Raw genomic sequence first — 22,518 nt, forward strand, 5'->3', positions numbered from 1 at the left:
CGCTGGTGCTTGCCAGTTCACCAGAAGGAATAGCGGCGCTAGTACTTCTCTGCTCCATACGAGGGACCTTAGTTCATGATTACCAAATATGACATGCTTTAAAATTGCGCACAAACGTACAGTGGTGACAAACTAAATACATTTTTAAAAGCCTTTAAAAGCCTTTACAGGTTACCACTTTAGATTTACAGAGGAGGTCTACTGCTAAAATTACTGCCCTCAATCTGACCTTCGCGGTGATACCTCACATGCATGGTGCAATTGCTGTTTACATTTGACGCCAGACCGACGCTTGCGTTTGCCTTTGCGCGAGAACAGGGGGGGAAAGGGGTGCTTTTTTTAAATTTTATTTTATTTATTATTTTTTTGCTTTTTTATCTTATTTTTAAACTGTTCCTTTCATTTTTATTTTTTTTAATCATTTTTATTGTTATCTCAGGGAATGTAAATATCCCCTATGATAGCAATAGGTAGTGACAGGTACTCTTTTTTGAAAAAATTGGGGTCTATTAGACCCTAGATCTCTCCTCTGCCCTCAAAGCATCTGACCACACCAAGATCGGTGTGATAAAATGCTTTCCCAATTCCCCAATGGCACTGTTTACATCCGGCGAAATCTAAGTCATGAAATGCTCGTAGCTTCCGGTTTCTTAGGCCATAGAGATGTTTGGAGCCATTCTGGTCTCTGATCAGCTCTATGGTCAGCTGGCTGAATCACCGGCTGCATTTTCAGGTTCCCTGTTGGGACAGGAGAGCCAGAGAAAAACATGGAAGACGGTGGGGGCATTCCCTCCCACTGCTTGTAAAAGCAGTCTAGAGGCTAATTAGCCGCTAGGATTGCTTTTACATGAAAGCCGACCGCTGGCTGAAAAGAATGATACCAAGATGATACCTAAACCTGCAGGCATCATTCTGGTATAACCACTCAAAGTCCAGCAACATACCAGTACGTTGCTGGTCCTTGTTGGGCATATATTGTAAACTTTTTTTTCATGCAGCCTGTGGGCTGAACGAAAAAAAGATATTGATCGGTGGGTATGCACACCATTAGAATACCTCCCTTCATCCACTCACTTCTAATGATGGGCATACCTGCACCGTTTATATATGCCGAAGCATGGGGGAATCCTCCCACAAAAGGCAGGAGCAAATCACTCCTCCACCCACTGCTGCCCCCACGCTTCGGCATATATGCTGAAGTATGTAACTGTGGTGGTGAAATCACCTCCGACAGCGCTGGAGTCACGGCTTTATGTATCCTGGGAGCAAACGCTGTTGCTGTCAAGATAAATAAATCCGCGCTGCAACTGAATGACGTACCTGCTAAGCAAATGATGGTTAACAAAAAACAAAGTAACATTACAGTATAACAGTAATACTTACCATACCTGCAAAGCAAATACAAAAAAAAACATAGTAAAAAATAAAACATTTAACGCAACCTGTGCCTAAAATATATATATTCCGAAGCATGGGGGCATCCTCCCGCAAAAGGCAGGAGCAAATCGCTCCTCCACCCACTGCTGCCCCCACGCTTCAGCATATATGCTGAAGTATGTAACTGTGGTGGTGAAATTACCTCCGACAGCGCTGGATTCACGGCTTTATGTATTGTGGGAGCAAACGCCGTTGCTGTCAAGATAAATAAATCCGCGCTGCAGCTGAATGGTGTACCTGAAAACAAAAAAATGGTTAAAACACAGTAAACTATAAAAAAATTACATACCTGAAAAGCAAACATGATAAAACACAACAACAATAAAACATTGCAGAAAGTAAAAAAAGAGTAATTACATTACAGTAAAAAAAGAGCAGAACAGTAGAGAGAAAATAGAGAGAGAGAGAACAATAAAACGACAACTATTTTTGTTTTTTTTATTTTATATTTTCTTGTGTATTTTTTTTTTTTTTTTAATTTTTTTTTTTTTTTTTGTACATTTTTTTTTTTATAACTGTAACTTTTAAAACTGTAACGGTTCCAGGTTTGGGTCTCTCAAAATGCGATGGCATCTTGGGAGACCCTATGAAAGTGTGTCCTAGTCTGTGCAATGCTGTACCCTACGCTAAAACTCAACTAGTGTATGGTAGCGCTCAAAACATTCATCAATGCAAAGACCAGGATTGCCAGGACAGGAGGGACAATAATACCGGGTGTCACGCCTATATCCGCGCTTTCTGCAGACACGACATCTTCTTTGGGGGGCTCGTTGGGTAGGGGTACTCGAGAGGACATAAGGAAATTGCCTCTCATGCAGCCGACTTACTGCATTTGGTTGGGGAAGGTGAGGTGGAGCACCGTCTGGAAACAGAAGGACTCTGACGATCTCTTCCTGGAATTTAAGGAAGGATCCAGTCTGTCCTGAAGCTCTGTATAGCACATGAGCATTCAGCAAAGCCAATTGAAATAAGTATACAGACACTTTTTTGTACCAGCGTCTGGCCTTACGGGCAACTAGGTACGGCGCCAACAACTGGTCGTTGAGGTCCACCCCTCCCATATTTTGGTTATATTCATGGACACAGAGGGGTTTCTCCACAACACCAGTCGCCGTAGTAATTTGGACCGTCGTGTCCACTTCATAGTGAGCAAATTATTATACCGCAAGCAGGCTCTCTACCCCAGCCTAAGATGAGAATCTACAAGCCGCTGGGGAAAGCCCCGGCGATTAGATCGCACGGTGCCACATGCTCCAATTTGATGATCAAAAAGGTGACTAAAAAGTGGCACGCTCGTGTAATAATTGTCCACATATAAATGGTACCCCTTTCCGAATAAGGGTGACACCAAGTCCCACACTATCTTGCCAGCGCTTCCTATGTAGTCAGGGCAGTTTGTCGGCTCTACGTGACTATCTTTGCCCTCGTAAACCATAAATCTACATGTATAGCCTGTGGCCCTGTCACAGAGCTTATACATCTTGACCCCATATCTGGCACGCTTGCTGGGAAGGTACTGTTTGAATGACAAGCGGACAGAAAATTTAATCAGGGACTCATCAACGCAGACAACTTGATGGGGAGTAAACAAGTTTGCAAAACGCTGGCTGAAGTGGTTTACGAGGGGCCGAATTTTGTAGAGCCGATCGTATTCAGGGTCTCCACGAGGACGACAGAGTTCATTGTCATTGAAGTGCATGAACCGGAAAATCTGCTCGTATCGTGCCCTGGCCATGGAAGCAGAGAACAGGGGCATATGGTAAATTGGGTCAGTGGACCAATATGACCGCAACTCACTCTTTTTATTTATGCCCATGTTGAGGGAAAGGCCCAGAAAGATCTTAAATTCGAAGACCGTAATTGGTCTCCAATCTCTGGCAAGGGAGGACTGGGGATTAGCAGCGATGTGTTGACCAGCGTATAAATTGCTTTGGTCCACAATAGATCTATAGAGATCTTCGGTGAAAAACAGTGAATAAAAATCCAGTGGCATAAAATCAACCATTTCCACCTGAATTCCGGGTTGGCCAGTGAATGGGGGAAGTACGGGTGCTGCAGAAGTGGTGGGTTCCCAATTCGGATTGGCGAATGCAGCAGGAAGGGCACTATGGGCACGACAGGCCTGTGTTCGTCTTCTTGGTGGCAGCGGGACACTACTAGTGCTTACCACCTCACCAGCTTGAACTGCACTTATGGGACTCACCATGTCACCACGTGATACTGCAGTGCTGGATGTACGACCAGGGTGTACTAGGCCGCTGGTGCTTGCCAGTTCACCAGAAGGAATAGCGGCGCTAGTACTTCTCTGCTCCATACGAGGGACCTGCTGTTCTTGCACTTCAAGGACAGAAGAAGAAGTTCGGGGTCTGGTACGCCTGACCTTGGCAGGAACCACAACTCCGTCGTCAGAGCTATCTGTCATGGCGCCGCTGTCGTCTACAGGATCGTATTCTGAGCCTGAATCTGACAGATGAGTGACTTCCTCTTCACTATCTGTCATGCTCAGAAATGTATAGGCCTCTTCACTAGTGTACCTTCGATTTGCCATTTTGGGCTCTAAATTTAGGGGTACACTAGTGAGACACTAGTGAGACTCACAGGCAAAAAAGCTCCTGACTGTCAGCGACTGTATCAAAATGCTACCAAAAAATTGTTAGCGATCGCAGGGATCAGGCTTGACTCTGCAAACGCTGCAGTTATGTGTGCTTAGTGTTTTGTAAGTGTCAGTGATCAATCGATACTGCACTTGGGTGGACTGGGCTGGGCCGAGGGGCAAAACGCAGGTGCTAGCAGGTATCTGGGCTGATCCCACTACCACTGCGTTTTTGAGGACCCTAAACTGCTGGGGATGCTAGTATAGATCTGATTGGATCAGATATTGATCCGTTCAGATACTATAGCACTAAGGGAGGTGTATGCTGCGTGCGTGGGTTTTAGCAGGACTGGTGCTAACCTGACGCTGCCTGGGGTGACGCAGACCTTATCTGACCCTAAAAACTTAACTTATATCACCGCCGGGCGATCAGGGGATTAAACCTTTATAAGGTAATAAACGGCGGGTGCCCTAAAACTATAATAAACAAACTAACTAACCAGCGTCACCCGTAACAATTATATGGTGATCACTGGTGAAAGGGTTAACTAGGGGGCAATCAGGGGGTTAAAACCTTTATTAGGTAGTATATAGGGGTCCCTGTCACTATAAAACACTGACGGCGAACCTATATACTTACCTCCCTAACTAGCGTCAGATGTGTCACTAATACAGCCATCAGAAAAATGATCGCTTAGTGACACTGGCGACGGGGGGTGATCACGGGGTTAAAACTTTTTTCAGGGGGGTTAGGGGGGTACCCCAGACCTAAAGGGGGCTAACCCTAACAGCCCTAACACTTATAACTGTCACAAACTGACACCAATGCAATAATCAGAAAAAAAACAACTGCTTTTGGTGTCAGTGTGACAGGGGGTACAGGGGGGTGATCAGGGGGTGACTGGGGGGTGATGGGGGGGTGACAAGTGTGCCTGCGTGTTCTACTGTTAGTGTAGTGTTGGTGCAAACTTACTTGGATGTCTTCTCTCCTCCTGTGACATCACTTCCTCCGCTTCTGTTTACATTACAGAAGCCAAGGAAGCATCTCATTCGCCAGGAGCGATCACGAGGGGGGAGCCACGAATGAGTGGCCTCCCCATCACCTTTGATCGCCCCTGACCTGAATCCGACCACCTCAGGCACCCCCCACCTGCAGGCAGGCAATGACGTACCTGTAAGTCCTTTTGCCTGTCCGTGCCATTCTGCCGACGTACATCATCGTGAGGCGGTCGGCAACTGGTTAAGCATCATTAAAATCACTGCTCCTGAAAAAACGTCCGTTTTTAAAACTTTTTTTTTGCATTGATACATGTCCCCTGGGGCAGGACCCGGATCCCCAAACCCTTTTTAGGACAATACCATGCAAACTAGCCTTTAAAATGAGCACTTTTGATTTCGAACATTAGAGTCCCATAGACTTCAATGGGCTTCTAACGTTCGTGCAAGTTTTCGGTCCGTTCGCAGGTTCTGGTGCGAACCGAACCGGGGGGTGTTCGGCTCATCCCTACTGCTAATGATACCGTTCTCATTACTAAAATCATGTTTATAGTCCCTTATCATCCCCCTCCAAGAGCTTTCAAACTATTGATGTTAGGCTAACTGGTCTGTAATTCCCAGGGATGTATTTTTGGGCCCTTTTAAAATATTGTTGCTACATTGGCTTTTCTCCAATCAGCCGGTACCACTCCAGTCAGTAGACTGTCAGTAAAAATTAGGAACAATGGTCTGGCAATTACTTAACTGAGTTCCCTAAGTACCCTATGGTGCAAGCCATCTGGTCTCAGTGCTTTATTAATGTTAAGTGTCCCAAGTCTAATTTTAATTCTGTCCTGTTAACCATGGAGGTGCTTCCTGTGATTTGTCATGAGGATAAACACTGCAGTTTTGGTTATTGAAGCCCCCGATTCCCTAAGACTAAGGAGAACAATAAATTCAATAACTTCGCCATCTCCCAATCCTTTGTAACCAGATGACCTTCCTCATTCTATATGGGGCCAATGTGGTCTGTCCTCCCATTTTTACTGTTTACATACTTAAAGAATTTCTTGGGAATTTCTTTGCTTTCCACCACTATGTGTCTTTCATATTCATCATCGAAAGAAACTTCCTGAGCAAGATAGCTCCCATAGGGCACATCAAAAACCAAAAAGGGTATACCTACCAAAAGTAAAACTTGCAGGTCGAGGGGGATTCCAAACATCAATATAACTACCAGGCACAAAAGTCACCATAAGAAATAGGTATGTGTGGCCATCTAAATCAAAGATAACATAGAAACTGTACATGTATCACAAATTTAAAGATTAGAAGTGCCACTACACTAGAGACTACACTCAAAGTTATGTGGATGCCATTCCATATTATATTATGCATGTGGCAATTGAATGGTACAGTATATTCCATACTGTTCGCTGCAGGATCGCGGAAGCCATCATCATCATTTTCGCATTTTGTGTGCCAATTTTAACTACCTCAATACTAGGCACTTTCACCCCCTTCCTGTCTAGGCAAATTTGCAGCTTTTAGCGCTGTCCCACTTTGAATTATGATTGCGTGGTTATGCAACGCTGTACCCAAATAATTTTTTTATCATTTGCTTCCCATAAATAGAGCTTTCTTTTTGTGGTATTTAATCACCACTGGGTTTTTTATTTTTTGCTAAAAAATGAAGAAAGACCAAAGATTTTGAAAAAAAAAAGTTTTTCTTAGTTTCTGTCATAAAAGTTTGTAATTAAGTAATTTTTTTCCTTCACTGATGTGCGCTAATGAGGCTGCACTGATGGGCACTGATAGGCTGCATCAATGGGCACTGATGTGGCAGCACTGATGGCCACTGATGAGGCGGCACTGAAGGGCACTGATAGGGTGGCAATCATGAGGAGGCACTAATATGCAACACTAATGGGCACTGATAGGTGGCACTGATATGCAGCAATGATGAGCACTGATAGGCAACACTGGTGGGCACTCATAGGCGGCACTAATGGGCACTGATGGGTGGCACTAATGGGCACTGATAGGTGGCACAGATAGGCGGCACTGATAGGCAGCACTGATGGGCACTGAAAGGCACCACTGATTGGCCTCACTGATGGGCACAGACTGGTGTCATTGATGGGCACAAGGTGGTGTCACTGATGGGTGCAGAGTGGTGTCATTGATGGGCACAGAGTGGCATCATTGATGGGCACTTTGGGGGCTGCATTGTGATCAGGGCACTAATGATCAGTGCCCTGATTGTCTGTACACAGCCCTGTGAGAAGATGCCGCTGATCGGCTCTCCTCACCTCACACTCTGTCAGTGTGAGGCGAGGAGAGACGATAAACGGCATCTCCTTGTTTACATGTAATCGGCTGTGACACAGCCAATCAGATGGGTAAAGAGGTGCAGCCATGGCTCTTTGCCGAGATTGTGATCATGCTGTGTCCCAGGGATACGGTGCACAAGAGCTGCCCTGCTCCACCGTCATTTGTCTATATGGCAGGTGGGAGGTGGTTAAAGATCCTAACTGAGTTGGCAGAAGAACTAACCTTACAGTCAATTTGTGTGTAGTAGTTTTGACTAACTTCTTAGTGCTTAAACCTAGCCCCTTCAGAGTTAGTCTTAAGTTCCTGTTACTCTCTTTTAACTCACTTGGTGAATATCTCCAGTCTGTGAACTATTGTTTATATTCTTAGTCCTGCAGGATGGGTGAGCACGGCTTAAAGGGGTACTGCACTGTTCCTGTGCAGAAACAAATTGTTTATCATTAACTCCTTGCAACTACTAAGCTCTGAAGAAGTTATTCTTCTCAAAGTAAACTTCAGGGGGTCTCAGTGAAGGAGACAGCTGAGGACCCGGAGAAAACTTTGTGTTCCACTTCTCGAGGAATACAGACTTGGGAACCTAAAACCACTCAAACATCCTCCAGTAACTGGTCTGTAGGACCCGTCAGCTTCCCAACTTCGGTTGGTTCTCAGACACAAGCGGTTGACACACACCACTCTTCAAAATCTACAAGAAATCCTTTGAAGAAGAAAGTACTGCAGTCAGAAAAGGCCTGAATCCGAACTGCCAAGCCTTACCCAGACAGATTTCCTAGTTTGCTGGTGCCGGCCACATAGCGGGAGGTGAGTGGTGGCCGTGGTCTGTGCTAGCCCTTTCCAAACTTTCCAAACTCCTGCTGTGCGGCCCAATCATCAACAGGTTGCTGTTCTTAGGACATGCAGCCTGGAGGCCCTGACCCACCAGGCAAATGCCCGGTGTGCCCTATGGCCAGTCCGGGCATGGAGGGGCATGGAGGCAGGTAATGGTAACCAGGTGAGTCACTGTGGAAACAATGAGTGTCTGGTAATTAACTGACAGCTGATCAGCCTTACAATGAAAGAAAAGAGCTGCTAGTAACTAGCAGAAGCCCAGTCCTGGCATTGCTTTAGCTTGGTGAGGTTGTTTGCATGAGGGCCAGAGTTAGATTGACCTGGGACCAGCCTGGCTCATTTCTTGTCCTCGAATCAGATCCATGCAAGAGTGAGAATGGGGTGGATATAGTACCAGAGGTAATTCCTACCAGAGCCCTACAGCGCAACAATAGCAGGGGGCTTGTCAGAGTGTGCAACAATACAGAAGCACCTTTTAAGTTGAAGCCTCAAATGCTCCTAGGGCAAGTAAACCTAGCCACTTCTGTAAGTGTCACCAACTTAACGGAGGATCCATCCAAGAGGTATTTCTACCTGAATGAAGCTGCAGGCATCATTCAGATATCTTCTTTTTCAGATTCTGTGCACTGTAAGAATAATCATAGTGGCAGTTAAGTCGATTGATCATTCTTACAGGCGGCAGGAGACATCCCCCCCTCTCGCCATTCTCCGGTGCTTCTCCGGGCTCTCCCGTGTAATTGGGGACCCGGAGAAAGAATCTGCCACCGCCAGATGAAGAGAGATTTCCAGTGACCAGATGGTCACCAGTCATCTTTATGACCGTTGGAGGCCCGTGCGCGACGTTATGATGTCACGTCCGGGCTGCGGATGTACCAAAGCCAAGATCTCAGCTGGAAAGCATTGGATCGTTATTTTTTTTTTATCTGATGCTTTCCAGCCTGGAGGAGAGATGTGGGGTCTTATAGACCCCCACATCTCTCCATAGAGAGGACCTGTCACACACCATTCCTGTTACAAGGGATGTTTACATTCCTTGTAATAGGAGTAAAAGTGATCAAAATTTAAACATTTTTTTTCAAGTGCCCCCGTCTCCGTGTGCTCGCGCACAGAAGTGAACGCACACGTAAGTCAAGCCTGCATATGTAAACGCCATTCAAGCCATACATGTGAGGTATCGCTGTGTTCGTTAGAGCAAGAGTAACAATTCTAGCACTAGACCTCCTCTGTAACTCTAAACTGGTAACCTGTAAAAAATTTTAAAGCGTCGCCTTTGAAGATTTTTCAGTACCAAAGTTTGGCGTCAATCCACAAGTGTGTGTAATTTTAAAGCGTTGGGTATTTATTTACTCAGCGTGACATCATTCACATTATATAAAAAAATGGGCTAACTTTACTGTTTTGTTATTCTTTAATTTATGAAAAATTGTTGCACAAATACCGTCTGACATAACAAGTTGAAATGACCGCCATTTGATTCCATAGGGTGCCTGCTAAAAAACATATATAATGTTTGGGGGTTCTGAGTAATTTTCAAGCAAAAAAAAATTATGATTCTTACATGTAGGAGTGCCAGAATAGGCCCTGTATGGAAGCGGTTAAAAAAAAATATCAGTTTTATCGGATCTCTGTTTATTTGGGGCAGTTCACCTCAGCTGAGAGAGTTGCTATGGATCCTAGCAAGATAGAAGCTGTAACCACATGGTCCATGCCCAACAATGCTACAGAATTGAGGTAATTACTGAGGTTTTGTTCATACTATACTATCCTTTAGAGATGAACACATGGAGACAGCTTTTTTATATGCTTTTATGGGAGTTGAGTGCCTATCTGCCTTATAGAAGATACCTTGTGGGGAGAGCCCAAGGAGCCATCCAGGTTGAAAGACCCGAGGCTGGGGTAGAAAGCCACAGGCATGCACGATCTCCTTTAAAAAGAGATTTTAGGAGCTGGTAAGCAGCAGTATTTTCGTTGGGGAAGGCACCCTTCTGTCATCACATTCTTCTTGGTGTTGCGGCTGCACAATTTACATCGTCTGGACGTTTGCTAAGCCATCACTTGAAAGATTGTTCTGCTAGTGAACCTTTTTTCCTATAGCCCATTGGAGTGGACTTGTTTTTGTTTACATCATTCATTTTACTCGTGTTTCTTTTTGTATAATTTCTCGCACTTGTCACTGGTGGCTACGTTTCAGTGTGTATATATTAATTTCCTTTATTTAGATGTGATAGAATTTTTTGGATGTATAACAATTTTTTTCTAATTTATTTAGCGCAGCTTTTTTTTGTATGAATTGTTCATACTATTGCAGATTCGTGGAGGGGTTTGCTAATACGGCCGCCCCTTTAACCAAGCTGCTGAAGAATAGTAGAGAAGACACCAGTAATGCAGCCAGGATCCAACAGAAGAAGGGCCAGAGGAAACCTCATGAGCCTCATGAGCCCATTAGTGGGCGATGCACTGGACAGTGCGAGCAGGCATTTGGCAAGTTGAAAGCGTTTTACTCAAGCCCCAGTGTTAGCTTATGCAGATCCTTCGAAACCCTATGAGCCCCAGTGCCAGTCGACCTGACCTTTGGCACTGTTTCTGAACACATTTCCCCTTCGTCACATCAGGGATATGTGGAAAGGCTGAAGCAGTTAGAGAATGACTATGCGAATGCTTGTCAAGTCTCAAGGTTTGTAGAGCAAAGGAACAAGAGGAACTTTGATTTCAGAGTAAAGGTATAGGACCTACAGCCGAAGGATCGAGTTTTTTTAAGAAACGTTGGGATGGAGATCTCAGCCCTATGTAATCTATCGAAAGTTGCCAGGTGTCACATACCTGGAAATGGAGCCTGACTTGGAAAGAAAGCCGATCTCTTACACCTCCGGCCTGGTACCCCTGATAAAATAAACAGGAGGCACAGAAGCCTGGAGTGGCAAGAGTGCCTAGAAGTTCAGATGGTGAAGACTGCAGATGAGAGGTCTGTGTGTAATTGGACGCAGGGCAGCAGGTACTTGGCAGGCTGGCAGGTAACAGACAGCAGGTAGTTGGCAGGCTGGCAGGTCACAGGCAGCAGGTGCTTGGCAGGCTGGCAGGTAATAGGCTGCAGATACTTGGCAGGCTGGAAGGTAGCAGACAGAGGGTACTTGGCAGGCTGGCAGTTAGCAGACAACGTGTACTTGGCAGGCTGGCAGAGAGCATGTACTTGGCAGGCTGGCAGGTAGCAGACAGTAGGTATAAGCATGGCTGGATGCAGAGCAGGGTCAGGCAAGCCAGGTCAGTCCCTAGCAGGCACGTCAAGAACAGAGCAGTAGGCAGCAGAGTAGTCAGGTTCAAGCTGGAGTTGGCAACAGCAAACAGACAGAGGGATCAAGCAGAGACGTGATCGAAGAGCAAGCCAGGGGTCAGTTTAGGTAGAATACAAGCATGGTCAGACGGATTTGAACGGCAACAGGAGATCAAACACAAGAAACAGGTAGCAGAACGCTGTAGACCACAAGGCAAGGTCCTAGTGCAGTAGAGGTGTTTATATAGCCCACTTTTTCGTGCAGTTTTAAATAAGTTATAACCCGCTTTGATTGAATAAACTCTTTAAACCTTTACGGACTTACACTATGAGGTTGATTTACTAAAGGCAAATATACTGTACACTACAAGTGCAGCTTCTCTAGATCTGAGGGGAAGCTTTAAAATGAGGGGAAGCTCTGCTTATTTCCATCATCCAATCATGTGCAAGCAAAAATGCAATTTTTTTTCCTTGCATGCTCCCCTTATATCTAGAGCACCTGCACTTACAGTACACTTAAAGTGCATTTGTGGGTGCACTTGCCTTTTGTAAATCAACCACTGTGAGTGTTAATCCTTTCCATATGTAAACTTAACACATGACTGTGACTATCGGGGAAGAGGAATCAACACTGGCACTGAGATCAGAGGCAACTCTGCTTAAATGTGCATTACCCCCGTAGGGGTAAATTTTTTTGGTGAGTGTGGAACCAGGAGGGGAGCACAAGTGAATCACCGTTTTGCACTGGAAATTGTGCCAGATTCATGCACAAGCCATTTTGGAAATCACAACATTAAGGAAACAGATTTATTTTTTGGACTGTGTTTTTGGGCATACTAGTTATGGGAATTTATTACAAATGATGAACTGAAAACATTTTTTTTTGCACCTTAACCATTTCAATACCAGGCACTTTCGCCCCTTCCTGCCCAGGACAATTTTTAGCTTTCAGTGCTGTCGCATTTTGAATGACAATTGTGTGGTCGTGCAACACTGTACCAAAACTAAATTTTTAGCATTTTCTTCCCACAAATAGAGCTTTCTTTTGGTGATATTTGATCACCACTGGGGTTTTTCTTTTTTGCTAAACAAACTAAAAAATAATTAAAAAGAAAAAAAGTTTTCTTTGTTTCGGTTATACAATTTTGTTTTCTCCTTCACTGATGTACACTGATGAGGCGGCACTGATGGGCACTGATGAGTTGGCACTGATAAAGTGGCACTGATGGGCATTGATGAGGAGGCACTGATATGTATAATTGATAGGCACTGATAGGCGGCACTGATATGCAGCACTGATGAGCACCAATAGGCGGCACTGATGGGCACTGATGAGGTACTGACAGGTGTTACTGTAGGGCACTGATTGGCAATGTGATGGGCACTGACTGGTACTGTGGTGGGTACTAATTGGCACTTTATTGGGCACTGACAGGTGATCCTGAGGGGGCACTGACTGGCAGCTGATGGGCACTTTTTTGGCATCTGTGGTGGCACATCAGCACAGACCCTCCCTCTGACAGGGTGAGCCGCCGATCGGCTCTCCCTGTCAGCGCGAACCGAGGAATGCCATTTACCGTCACTTCCTGGTTCACGTGATGCTCAGCTGTCATTGGTCACAGCTTATCACGTGGTAAGAAGCCTCTGTTAGTGGCTTCTTACCATGATCGGAGATGCGGCGTGTAAGACTGACACTCCGCACTCGCGATCGCCGCACTGCTCGTGATTCTGCTGGACGTCATATGACATCCAGTCAGGATAACAGAACCACTTCCCGGCCGTCATTCTGCTATAGGCCGGGCGGGAAGTGGTTAAACAATTTTTCACTTTATATACATTGTTTATCTATGTTTTATTTCTTATTATTATATTTTGATTTGTACTAATGATGTTCATTAGCTTATATGGATCATCTCTTTCACTGAGCACGTAGAGGATGTTATGACAAAAGACACTATACACATATATTTAATTTAACACCACTGGCAGCACCATCATTCCCCTCCCCCATTTATACCTATTCAACAACTACACTTAGTGAAGTTTTTGGGGTAGGCAGCAGCCACAATGATCTCCTGATACTTACTTTAGCGTGGGATTTACGATTTATATATAACTCACTTTGCTCCAGGCGCACAAGTCAGAGCACACGTGTATGCATATGCGCATGTGCGAAGGTCAGGATAATGGGAATTCTCTGTCCATGGGTTTGGCTAATAGGAATTCTCCATCCTTTTTCCTGACACCGGGGCTCCCAGTTTATCAAATTTGCCCTGAAGGCAAGATGGGAACGATGAAGTCGTGGCATCAGGAACCCCTGTTTACCCAATGTGGATACAGTGCAAGCCCTGGCTCCAGTGGACATGCCTTTCAGTGGAGGTGCCCTAGGGTCCAGCCTTCACAACCCTCTTCGACTCAACTCAAGCCTCTAAGGAGGAGGTGACTGGGGAGGTATTGATTGGAGAAAGTTTCTATCCGCTATTGGGGGAAAGGCATTATTACCCTCATACAGCTCAAGCATGCCGGTCCCTGACTTAGACTTGGAGCCTAGTAACCCTGAGCCTCCTGAACCTGAGTCAGACATCCAGAACTTAGAGAGAGTAGATGACTTCTTTGAGCCTATACTGAGGTCATATATGACTCTCAACAAGAGGAGAGGACCTTCGAGGCAGAAGATGAAAGAGTCTACCCCTAATTTGGGCCTAATATCCCACTTGTTTGTTTGTTATATCATATATAACCAAATTTTGTCACAGCGCTGCTTTTTTATATTTTTATTTACTGTGTATGTGCGTATCACACTTTGTAGCGGCTGCTTTTATGTTGTTTTTTGAACAATTTGTCACTTTTTGATTGCTTTTTTCAGTACACAGAAGATGAAATTGACTCGCACTTTGAGCCCAGAGAAAAATTGGCAATAAAACGGCCAAAAAGCCTGATTTATGACCACCTGGGCGAAAGCTCGGAAGAAGTGATTCAATCCAGCCAACGACAATAGGTGCCCCTGCACTCAGTGCAGCTAACTACATTTCAGAGAATGTGAGCCCCCCAGCTGACATCCCCGATGAAGTAAATATGGTAGCCCTTTCCTACAAACAACTTGTTTTACAATGAGAACTTACCTGTTATACTCCCTCCTGATTAATACTATAATAGTTGCATTATTATACCTGTTGTTTTTATCTCATTGTTCTTAAACTCTGTTGATTTGACTTATTACGTTTCTTTGGGGGCCAAAGACTAAGTGGGGGGGAGTATGTAATGCTGTGCATTGTTACTGTAATGCAGATTTATATTTTGACCACAAGGTGGCAGTGTTTAACGTCTTTACTCAATGTAGTTTAAATGCTGGAGAGCAGAGACTGCTGGGATTGGTATGCTGGAAGCAGACCTTTTTCTTCACAGTGAAGCTGAATCTAAACTACAAGATCCAGAGATAATCATCAGGGGATGGTAGCATATATAAGTAAAAGCCCAGGAACACAAAGGAGGAGTTGGAGATGAACATAGCTGATGAGAGGAGGTGTGTGTGTGAATTCTATGTGGAGCCATGAGGGCCTTTACTGGACTGGGTTAGGCTGAGAAGCAGCAACTGACACAGAGAAGCTGGGTGTCCTGTGAGAGGCAGACTGGTGGAGACCTGTTTGCTGCAGGATCGCGGAAGTCATCATCTTCAAAGCCGCATTCTTCAAAGGGAGCTGGATGCTCATGGATTCTTTGAGTGCTACAGCCTGCTTTCCCTACTGCCTCTCTGTAGCTACTTTCAACCCAAGCTACCTAAGAAAGGAGTTTGCTGCACAAGTTCAACTTTATTATTTAAAGGGACATTCTTGCAATCTTTCTCCCCACCACTTCTAAAGTGACTTCTATTATCTATCCATATCCCAAAGTGAACCTTCTCCATCTTTCCACTACAATTTGTATGTAGGATATTTGAATAAAACTTCTTAGTGCTTAAACCTAGCCTCTTTACAGAGTCTACAAATGAGTTAGCCTTAAGTTCTTGTTACTCTATTTTTTCTCATTTAGTTAATATCTCCCAGTCTGTGAGCTATCATTTATATTTTTAGTCCTGCAGAATGGGTGAGTATGTCTTAAAGGGTACTGTACTGTATTGCATTTTTCTGTGCTGAAACATATTGTTTATAGGGATGAGCTTCGAGTTTGAGTCAAACTCATGTTCGACTCGAACATCGGCTGTTCGCCAGTTTGCCGAACAGCGAACAATTTGGGGTGTTCACGGCAAATTCGAAAGCCGCGGAACACCCTTTATAAGTCTATGGGAGAAATCAAAAGTGCTAATTTTAAAGGCTTATATGCATGGTATTGTCATAAAAAGTGTTTGGGGACATGGGTCCTGTCCCAGGGCACATGGATCAATGCAAAAAAAAGTTTTAAAAACGGACGATTTTTCGGGAACAGTGATTTTAATAATGCTTAAAGTGAATTAACTTTTATGTGTATTGTCGGACCAACAATTCATTAATAGCCGCGAGTAGATTTAATAGACTTTTTTTCCTTTGAAATGTCATTTTGCTGTTAGACTGTTCTAAACATGGGAAACATGCACCCCATTACAGGCATACTATACCCCCCAGGTACGAAATTTAAAGGAATATTACACTTTTATTGTTTCACTTTAAGCATTATTAAAATCACTGCTCCCGAAAAAAACGTCAGTTTTTAAAACTTTTTTTTGCATTGATCCATGTCCCCTGGGGCAGGACCCGGGTCCCCAAACACTTTTTATGACAGTAACTTGCATATAAGCCTTTAAAATTAGCACTTTTGATTATTCATGTTCGTGTCCCATAGACTTTAACGGTGTTCGCGTGTTTGAACAAATTTTTTGCCTGTTCGCATGTTCTGGGGCGAACCGAACAAGGGGGTGTTCACCTCATCCCTAATTGTTTATCATTATCTCCTTGCATAAAAGAAGATATATATCAGCGCATGTAAGCAAAAGCCAGAAAGCAGCTGAACATCAGGGTCAAACGATCAAATCCCTCAAGACAAATAAGTAAAATGGGTGCAGCGCTAAACAAAATCAAAATCAAAAGAAAAAACATCCAGGAATAAAAAGAATTTTTTCTTTTGATTTTGATTTTGTTTAGCGCTGCACCCATTTTACTCATTATCTCCTTGCAACTGTTTAAATGTTACTGTGCACTTTACTGATCTCAATACAGCTTACTCATTTACTTTATGACCATGTGAGTATTTACCTTGTGTGACAGCTGGGAGATTCCCTGGCCAAGATATTTCGGTGGGGTCAGCTAGGGGAGAGCTCTGTGTCCAGTGGCAAACAGAGGACCCAAAAATACTAGTGGCTCCTGAGGGGGTAACGCTACGCCACAATTGTTCCTGCTGTGCATGGTCCAATGCAGGCGCTCATCCCTGCTACAGGATCCATAGTTTAGACCTCTGACACCCCTTGATACACCAACATCCCTATCGCTGGCAGCTGCTGAGATGGACTTGTGTTTAGTGAGTGTCGAGGAGGAAAGGGAGGCGCTTGAAAGGAGGAGAAATGTGGCCTATTCCTGATTACTAGAATTCTAATGCTGTTCCCAATGAGCTGCATGGTGAGAGGTCAGATGTCTCATACACATGGTACCCAAATGGCCAATGATATTGCCACGCTCGGTACACTGGAGGCAAAGACTGCAAATAATGATGCAGTTTGCTGCACACATGCTGAAAAAGGCCCACACAAGTGAGCTCTGGGAAGTGGACTGAGGACAACAGTGTCTGGTACCCACGGAGCTCCACCATCTGAAGGAACGGGGCCACTTTCCCTCCACTTCTCTCTGAGCTATCCCTGGATGACACCCTGCCTCGCTGGGGTTGTGTTTCTCCCTCACTTCTGTTTCTCCACCTCCTCTTCTGCTCCATCAGGCACACAGTTATGGTCAGAGACCTCATCATCATCCCCTTCTCACTGGAGCCAATTGGGCAGTATGCTGTAGCGGCAGGAAAATCACTGCCAATTAGTTCCCCCGCTGGTGTCCCCTTTTTCTAGGCTCCCATTACTCTCATCCTCAACCTCAGAGCTCATCAATTGCTGCGGATCAATTTGCAGCAACTGGCTCAAGCATTTCTCAAATAATTCAGCAGACTCCCCTGTGACAGTTGTTGGGGCAACAGCACGAGTAGCAGTGAATAAAGATGCAGAATAGGGTGCTATGGAAGCTGCGGTGAAATATTAGCTAGTCTGTACCTTGGTGAACTAGGAGGAGCATGAAGGCTTGGTTAGTAACTCCATCACCTCTTCCACATGCTCTAGCATGCTCTGGGCACACAAAAATAATGGCTAACATGCTCCACCCACAGATGATGCACCAGGTCCACAACCACAGCTTTGGCCTGTGGACACAGAGGCTGCTCAACCCCTCATAGCTGCATGGGAGCCTCTGCCTCTCCCAGTAGGTCTGACAAAAATTATGCTAATAATATGGGACTTATTCGCTACTACTCCCTTCTATATCCACACACATTAGTGTAAGGGAATCACAAAAACAATGGTGCTCATAATGCAATATGTTTATTAAGATTTTCCCATAAAACATATGTATAAAATGCACACACATTCATTTGTGCCCATGACATCACACAGTATATCCAGAGGCTTGGAAGACAGCTAGCACCGCTGTTCTGGGTATCAAAACCAGCATGCATTCCACTTGCATGAAGGGATGTCACTGAATGTAACATCAGCACAGTAGGTCCCACCTCATCGTGTTTCACCCAATCAGGGCATCTGCAGGAAGCTGGGAGGCACCCTGTTCATGGCTCGTTTATACTAGACATCTGCAGAACGAAGAAAATGTGTTTTGTTTTGTTTCATTTTGATTAGTTACGTATTTACATAAATTTGTTTAGTTAAATTTGTTTAACCCGTTTAATTCGTTTCGTTTATTCGTATTCGAATCAATATGAATTTTTGGGATTCAAATTTGAATCAAATAGTTTTCAATTTTGAATAGTTTTTGAATAGTTGTCAAATTAGAATTCAAAAAGTTTTCGAATTTCAAAAGTTTTTGAATTCATATAGTTTTTCGAATTCGAATAGTTTTCCAATTTCCAAAGAGAACAAAATAGAATACAAAATAAAGGAACAGGATAGAAAAAAATATAATAGAGAAAAAAAGTAACAGAAAATAAAATAATAGAATATAATAAAGTAAAACAGAACAAAATAGAACAGAATTTAATGGAATAGGATAGAAACAATTAGAATAGAATAAAAAAGAATAGAATAAACTCGAAAGAATATAACCATCTTCTGGAATTTAAATAGAAAAGACTAGAATAGAAAAGAGTAGATTAGAATAGAAAATAACAGAATAGTATAGAAAAAAACAACAGAATAGAATAGAAATAATATAACTATCTTCCTATTCTAACCTATTCTTTTCTATTATATTCAAATTCAAATTGATTCTATCTGAATTTTGGGAAATGGTTATATTCTTTATATTCTATTCTAATGTTTTTTTAATTCTATTCTTTTTCTATTTGTTTATTTTACTCTACTCTTTTCTATTCTATTCTTTTATTTTCTATTCTATTTTTTTCTATTCTATCATATTCTATTCTTTTCTATTTAAATTAAAATGTATTCTATTCGAAAATCGAATTTCAGAAGATGGTTATGTTCTTTTTATTCCATTCTATTCTGTTGTTTTTTTCTATGCTATTCTGTTATTTTCTATTGTATTCTAATTTATTCTTTTCTATTCTATTCAAATTCAAATTGATTCTATTTGAATTTTGTGAAATGGTTATATTCTTTCTATTTTATTCTATTCTATTGTTTTTTCAATTCTATTCGTTTCTTTTCTATTCTATTATAGTCTATTATATTCTATTCTATTCATTTCTGTTATATAGTTTTCTATTCTATTCTATTTTTTTCTATTGTATTCCTTTATTTTCTATTATATTTTATTCTCTTTGGAAACTGGAAAACGATTTGAATTGGAAAACTATTCGAGTTCGAAAACTTTTCGAATTCGAAAAAACTATTCAAAATTGATTTGAAAACTATTTGAGTCAATTTGAATCACCTCAAAATGTTTTTTTTTTCTTTCATTATTTCGAATTTTAATTCGAGTTTAAATTCGGTACTATTGTAATTCGGAAATTCAAATACATCCGAATTTACAAAGAATGAAAATTCGTCCGAATTTAAATTCGAAACTCAACGAACTACACATGTCTAATTTATATGTGTCCAATTAAACCAATAATATCCGGGAAGAAATGTGTGCATAGCCGTTGGAGATACTGGTTACAGGGGTTGCTGGACAGGTGGATCTGAAGCTGTGTTTGGCTCACCATAAGAAGCATGTTTTGACCCTACTTAGCGGTAGAGTCACAGGTATTTCAGCGAGTTATCATCTGGTGGGGGCATGTGGCACCTACTTTGAAGATATATAATCTGGATGGTCAAAGCACATGAGCACAATGATTTTTAAGGTGTTTATTTATTGTGTGAATTCAGCAAGCGCACAGTGAAATTCTTCATTTACATGTTTTTTTTTTTACACTTTAATTTAACCACCTCAATACTGGGCACTTTCACCCCTTCCTGACCAGGTCATTTTTCAGCTTTCAGCGCTGTCACACTTTGAATAACAATTGTGCATTCATGCTATACTGTAACCATGTGAAATATTTATCATTTACTTCACACAAATAGAGCTTTCTTTTGGTGGTATTTAATCACTTCTGGGTTTTTAATTTTTTCCTAAAAATAAAAGTCAGTAAATTTTGTAAATAAGTCATTTTTCTCCTTCACTTATGGGCACTGATATGTTGCACTGATGAGCACCGATAGGCGGCACAGGTGGGCACAGATAGGCGGCACTGGTGGACACAGATTGGTGGCACTGATGGGTGGCATTGATGGGCAGCATTGATGGGCAGCACTGATAGCCAGCACTGACTGGCATCACTAATGGCCACTGATTGCTGGCACTTGTAAGCACTGATTGCTGGCACTGGTGGGCACTTATTGCTGGCACTATGGGGGCTTTATTGTAATCAGGGCACTGATCATCAGTGCCCTAATTACATACCTAGATGTCCTCTGCGAGAAGATGCCGCTGATCAGCTCTCCTCTCCTCGCATTCTGTCAGTGTGAGGCGAGGAGTGCCGATTACGGACATCTCCGTGTTTACATGTGACCAGCTGTGATTGGACACAACCGATCACATGGTTAAAGAGCCGTGGCAGAGATCGGGGTCGCGCCGTGTCCTAGCAACATGATGTGGCCGCTGCACGGGCGCGTGAGAGAGGCTGTTCTGGGAAGCCATCATATGACTTCCACCCAGAACGAGAGCTGCACCGCGCTGCCGTCATTTGACGGTGGGCGGGCGGCAAGTGGTTAAAGACACAGAGACAATATGTAAGTGAAATATACTTGTGGATGTAAATGGTTTATTCTTTATATATTTTCATGTATCACAAGGGTTGTTCTAAATAATTTTTGTTTCCATAGTGCTGCTTCAAGTTTTCTCATTTACCAAAAAACTGCCTATGCAGGTAAGGGGTGTCTGTAGATAAAAACAAACTGTTCAGCTCTGACTAAAGCTGAATAATGCCCTTGCTATAAGTGTAGGCCATTTACATACCTCATGAAGCCTGACCTATAAACTCTCAGGATGCTGCTAGGACGTTGCTAAGTGAAATCCAGCTAAAACTGTTAACGTTCACCATCACAGGAGTGAGCTCTCAAACTCCGAGCTCAGAGCTGCTGCATCAGGGGATAGAAAGCACATGTACTCCTGTGATGGTGAACAGTAATAGTTAGACCTTGCTTAGCAACATCCTAGCAACGTCCTTGGAATTTTCACCTCAGGCTTCATGAGGTACATAAATGGCCTTTACCAAAAGCAAGGACATTATTCTGTTTTGGTCAAAGCTGAACATCGTGTTCTCATCTACAGACATCCCTTATCTGCATAGCCACTTTTTTTTTAAAAGTGAACTAACCCTTTAAGGTTTAAATCACTGAGCCTTGAACTACTGTTCAACTACAAGGTACCGCTCAGGACACAACAGTTATTAACAGTCTTTGATAACGCCCTGTTGGAAGGGAGAAACGCAGCGTCAGACGCAGCTTGCGGCACTGCGGTGACATCACGTCCGATGCTTGTTAAATTGCAGTTAGGTTGTGAGAGAACCTATTGATTAAAGGACTGGTATTTGATGTTCATCCGTTTGCGCTCCACCTTGGAACCTTGTAAAGATTGATTTTATGATTGGAACTTTGTAAAAATTGATTTTAATGAATTAACCACTTCCCGCCCGCCGTACGTCATATGACGTCCTTGACTTTGTGCGGGTATATCTGAATGAGCTACAGGCATCATTCAGATATTGGCTTTTTCAGCCGGCGATTCCCATACGAATGATCATAGTGGCTGTTCCACCGCTTGATCGTTCTTACGGGCAGCGAGAGGGGATGTCCCCCCCTCCCGTCGCCCTCCGGTGCTTCTACCGCTTCCATCGGTGAGTCGGAGACAGGATCCCCGGCCCCAGATGTTTACCGTAGAAACTTCCGGCGAACCAGATGGTCACCGGAGTCTCTATGATCGTTCAGAGGCCGGGCGCGATGTTATGATGTCACGCCCGGCCTCTGCATTCAAAAACAAACAAACGGCATTTCAACAAACGGTGCCGCCCCGGCTGGGAAGCCGAGATCATTTTTTTTTTTTATGTTTTGATTTCAGATCCCAGCCTAGAGGTGAGATGTGGAGTCTTATTGACCCCATATCTCACTGTAAAGAGGACCGATCATGCCATATTCCTATTACAAGGGATGTTTACATTCCTTGTAATAAGAATAAAAGTGATCACATTTTTTTTTTTTTAAAGTGTCAAACAAAAAAAAAAGTAAAATTAACAATAATTTTTTTTTTTTAAATCGCCCCTGTCCCCGTGTGCGCTCACACGCAGAAGCGAACGCATACGTAAGTCCCGCCCACATATGAAAACGGTGTTCAAACCACACATATGAGGTATCGCTGCGAACGTTAGAGCGAGAGCAATAATTTTAGATTTTTTAAATTTTTTT

General features: G+C 43.2%; 1 protein-coding gene across 3 annotated transcripts in view; it reads left to right on the forward strand.

The window, feature by feature from the left end:
* The window catches only part of LOC141106244 (pulmonary surfactant-associated protein D-like), a 106,271-nt gene that overhangs the window by 82,076 nt on the left and 1,677 nt on the right, over positions 1–22,518 (forward strand). The window lies entirely within an intron of this gene.

Source organism: Aquarana catesbeiana, linkage group LG08 (genome assembly GCF_042186555.1).
Source record: "Aquarana catesbeiana isolate 2022-GZ linkage group LG08, ASM4218655v1, whole genome shotgun sequence".
Classification (NCBI taxonomy): domain Eukaryota; kingdom Metazoa; phylum Chordata; class Amphibia; order Anura; family Ranidae; genus Aquarana; species Aquarana catesbeiana.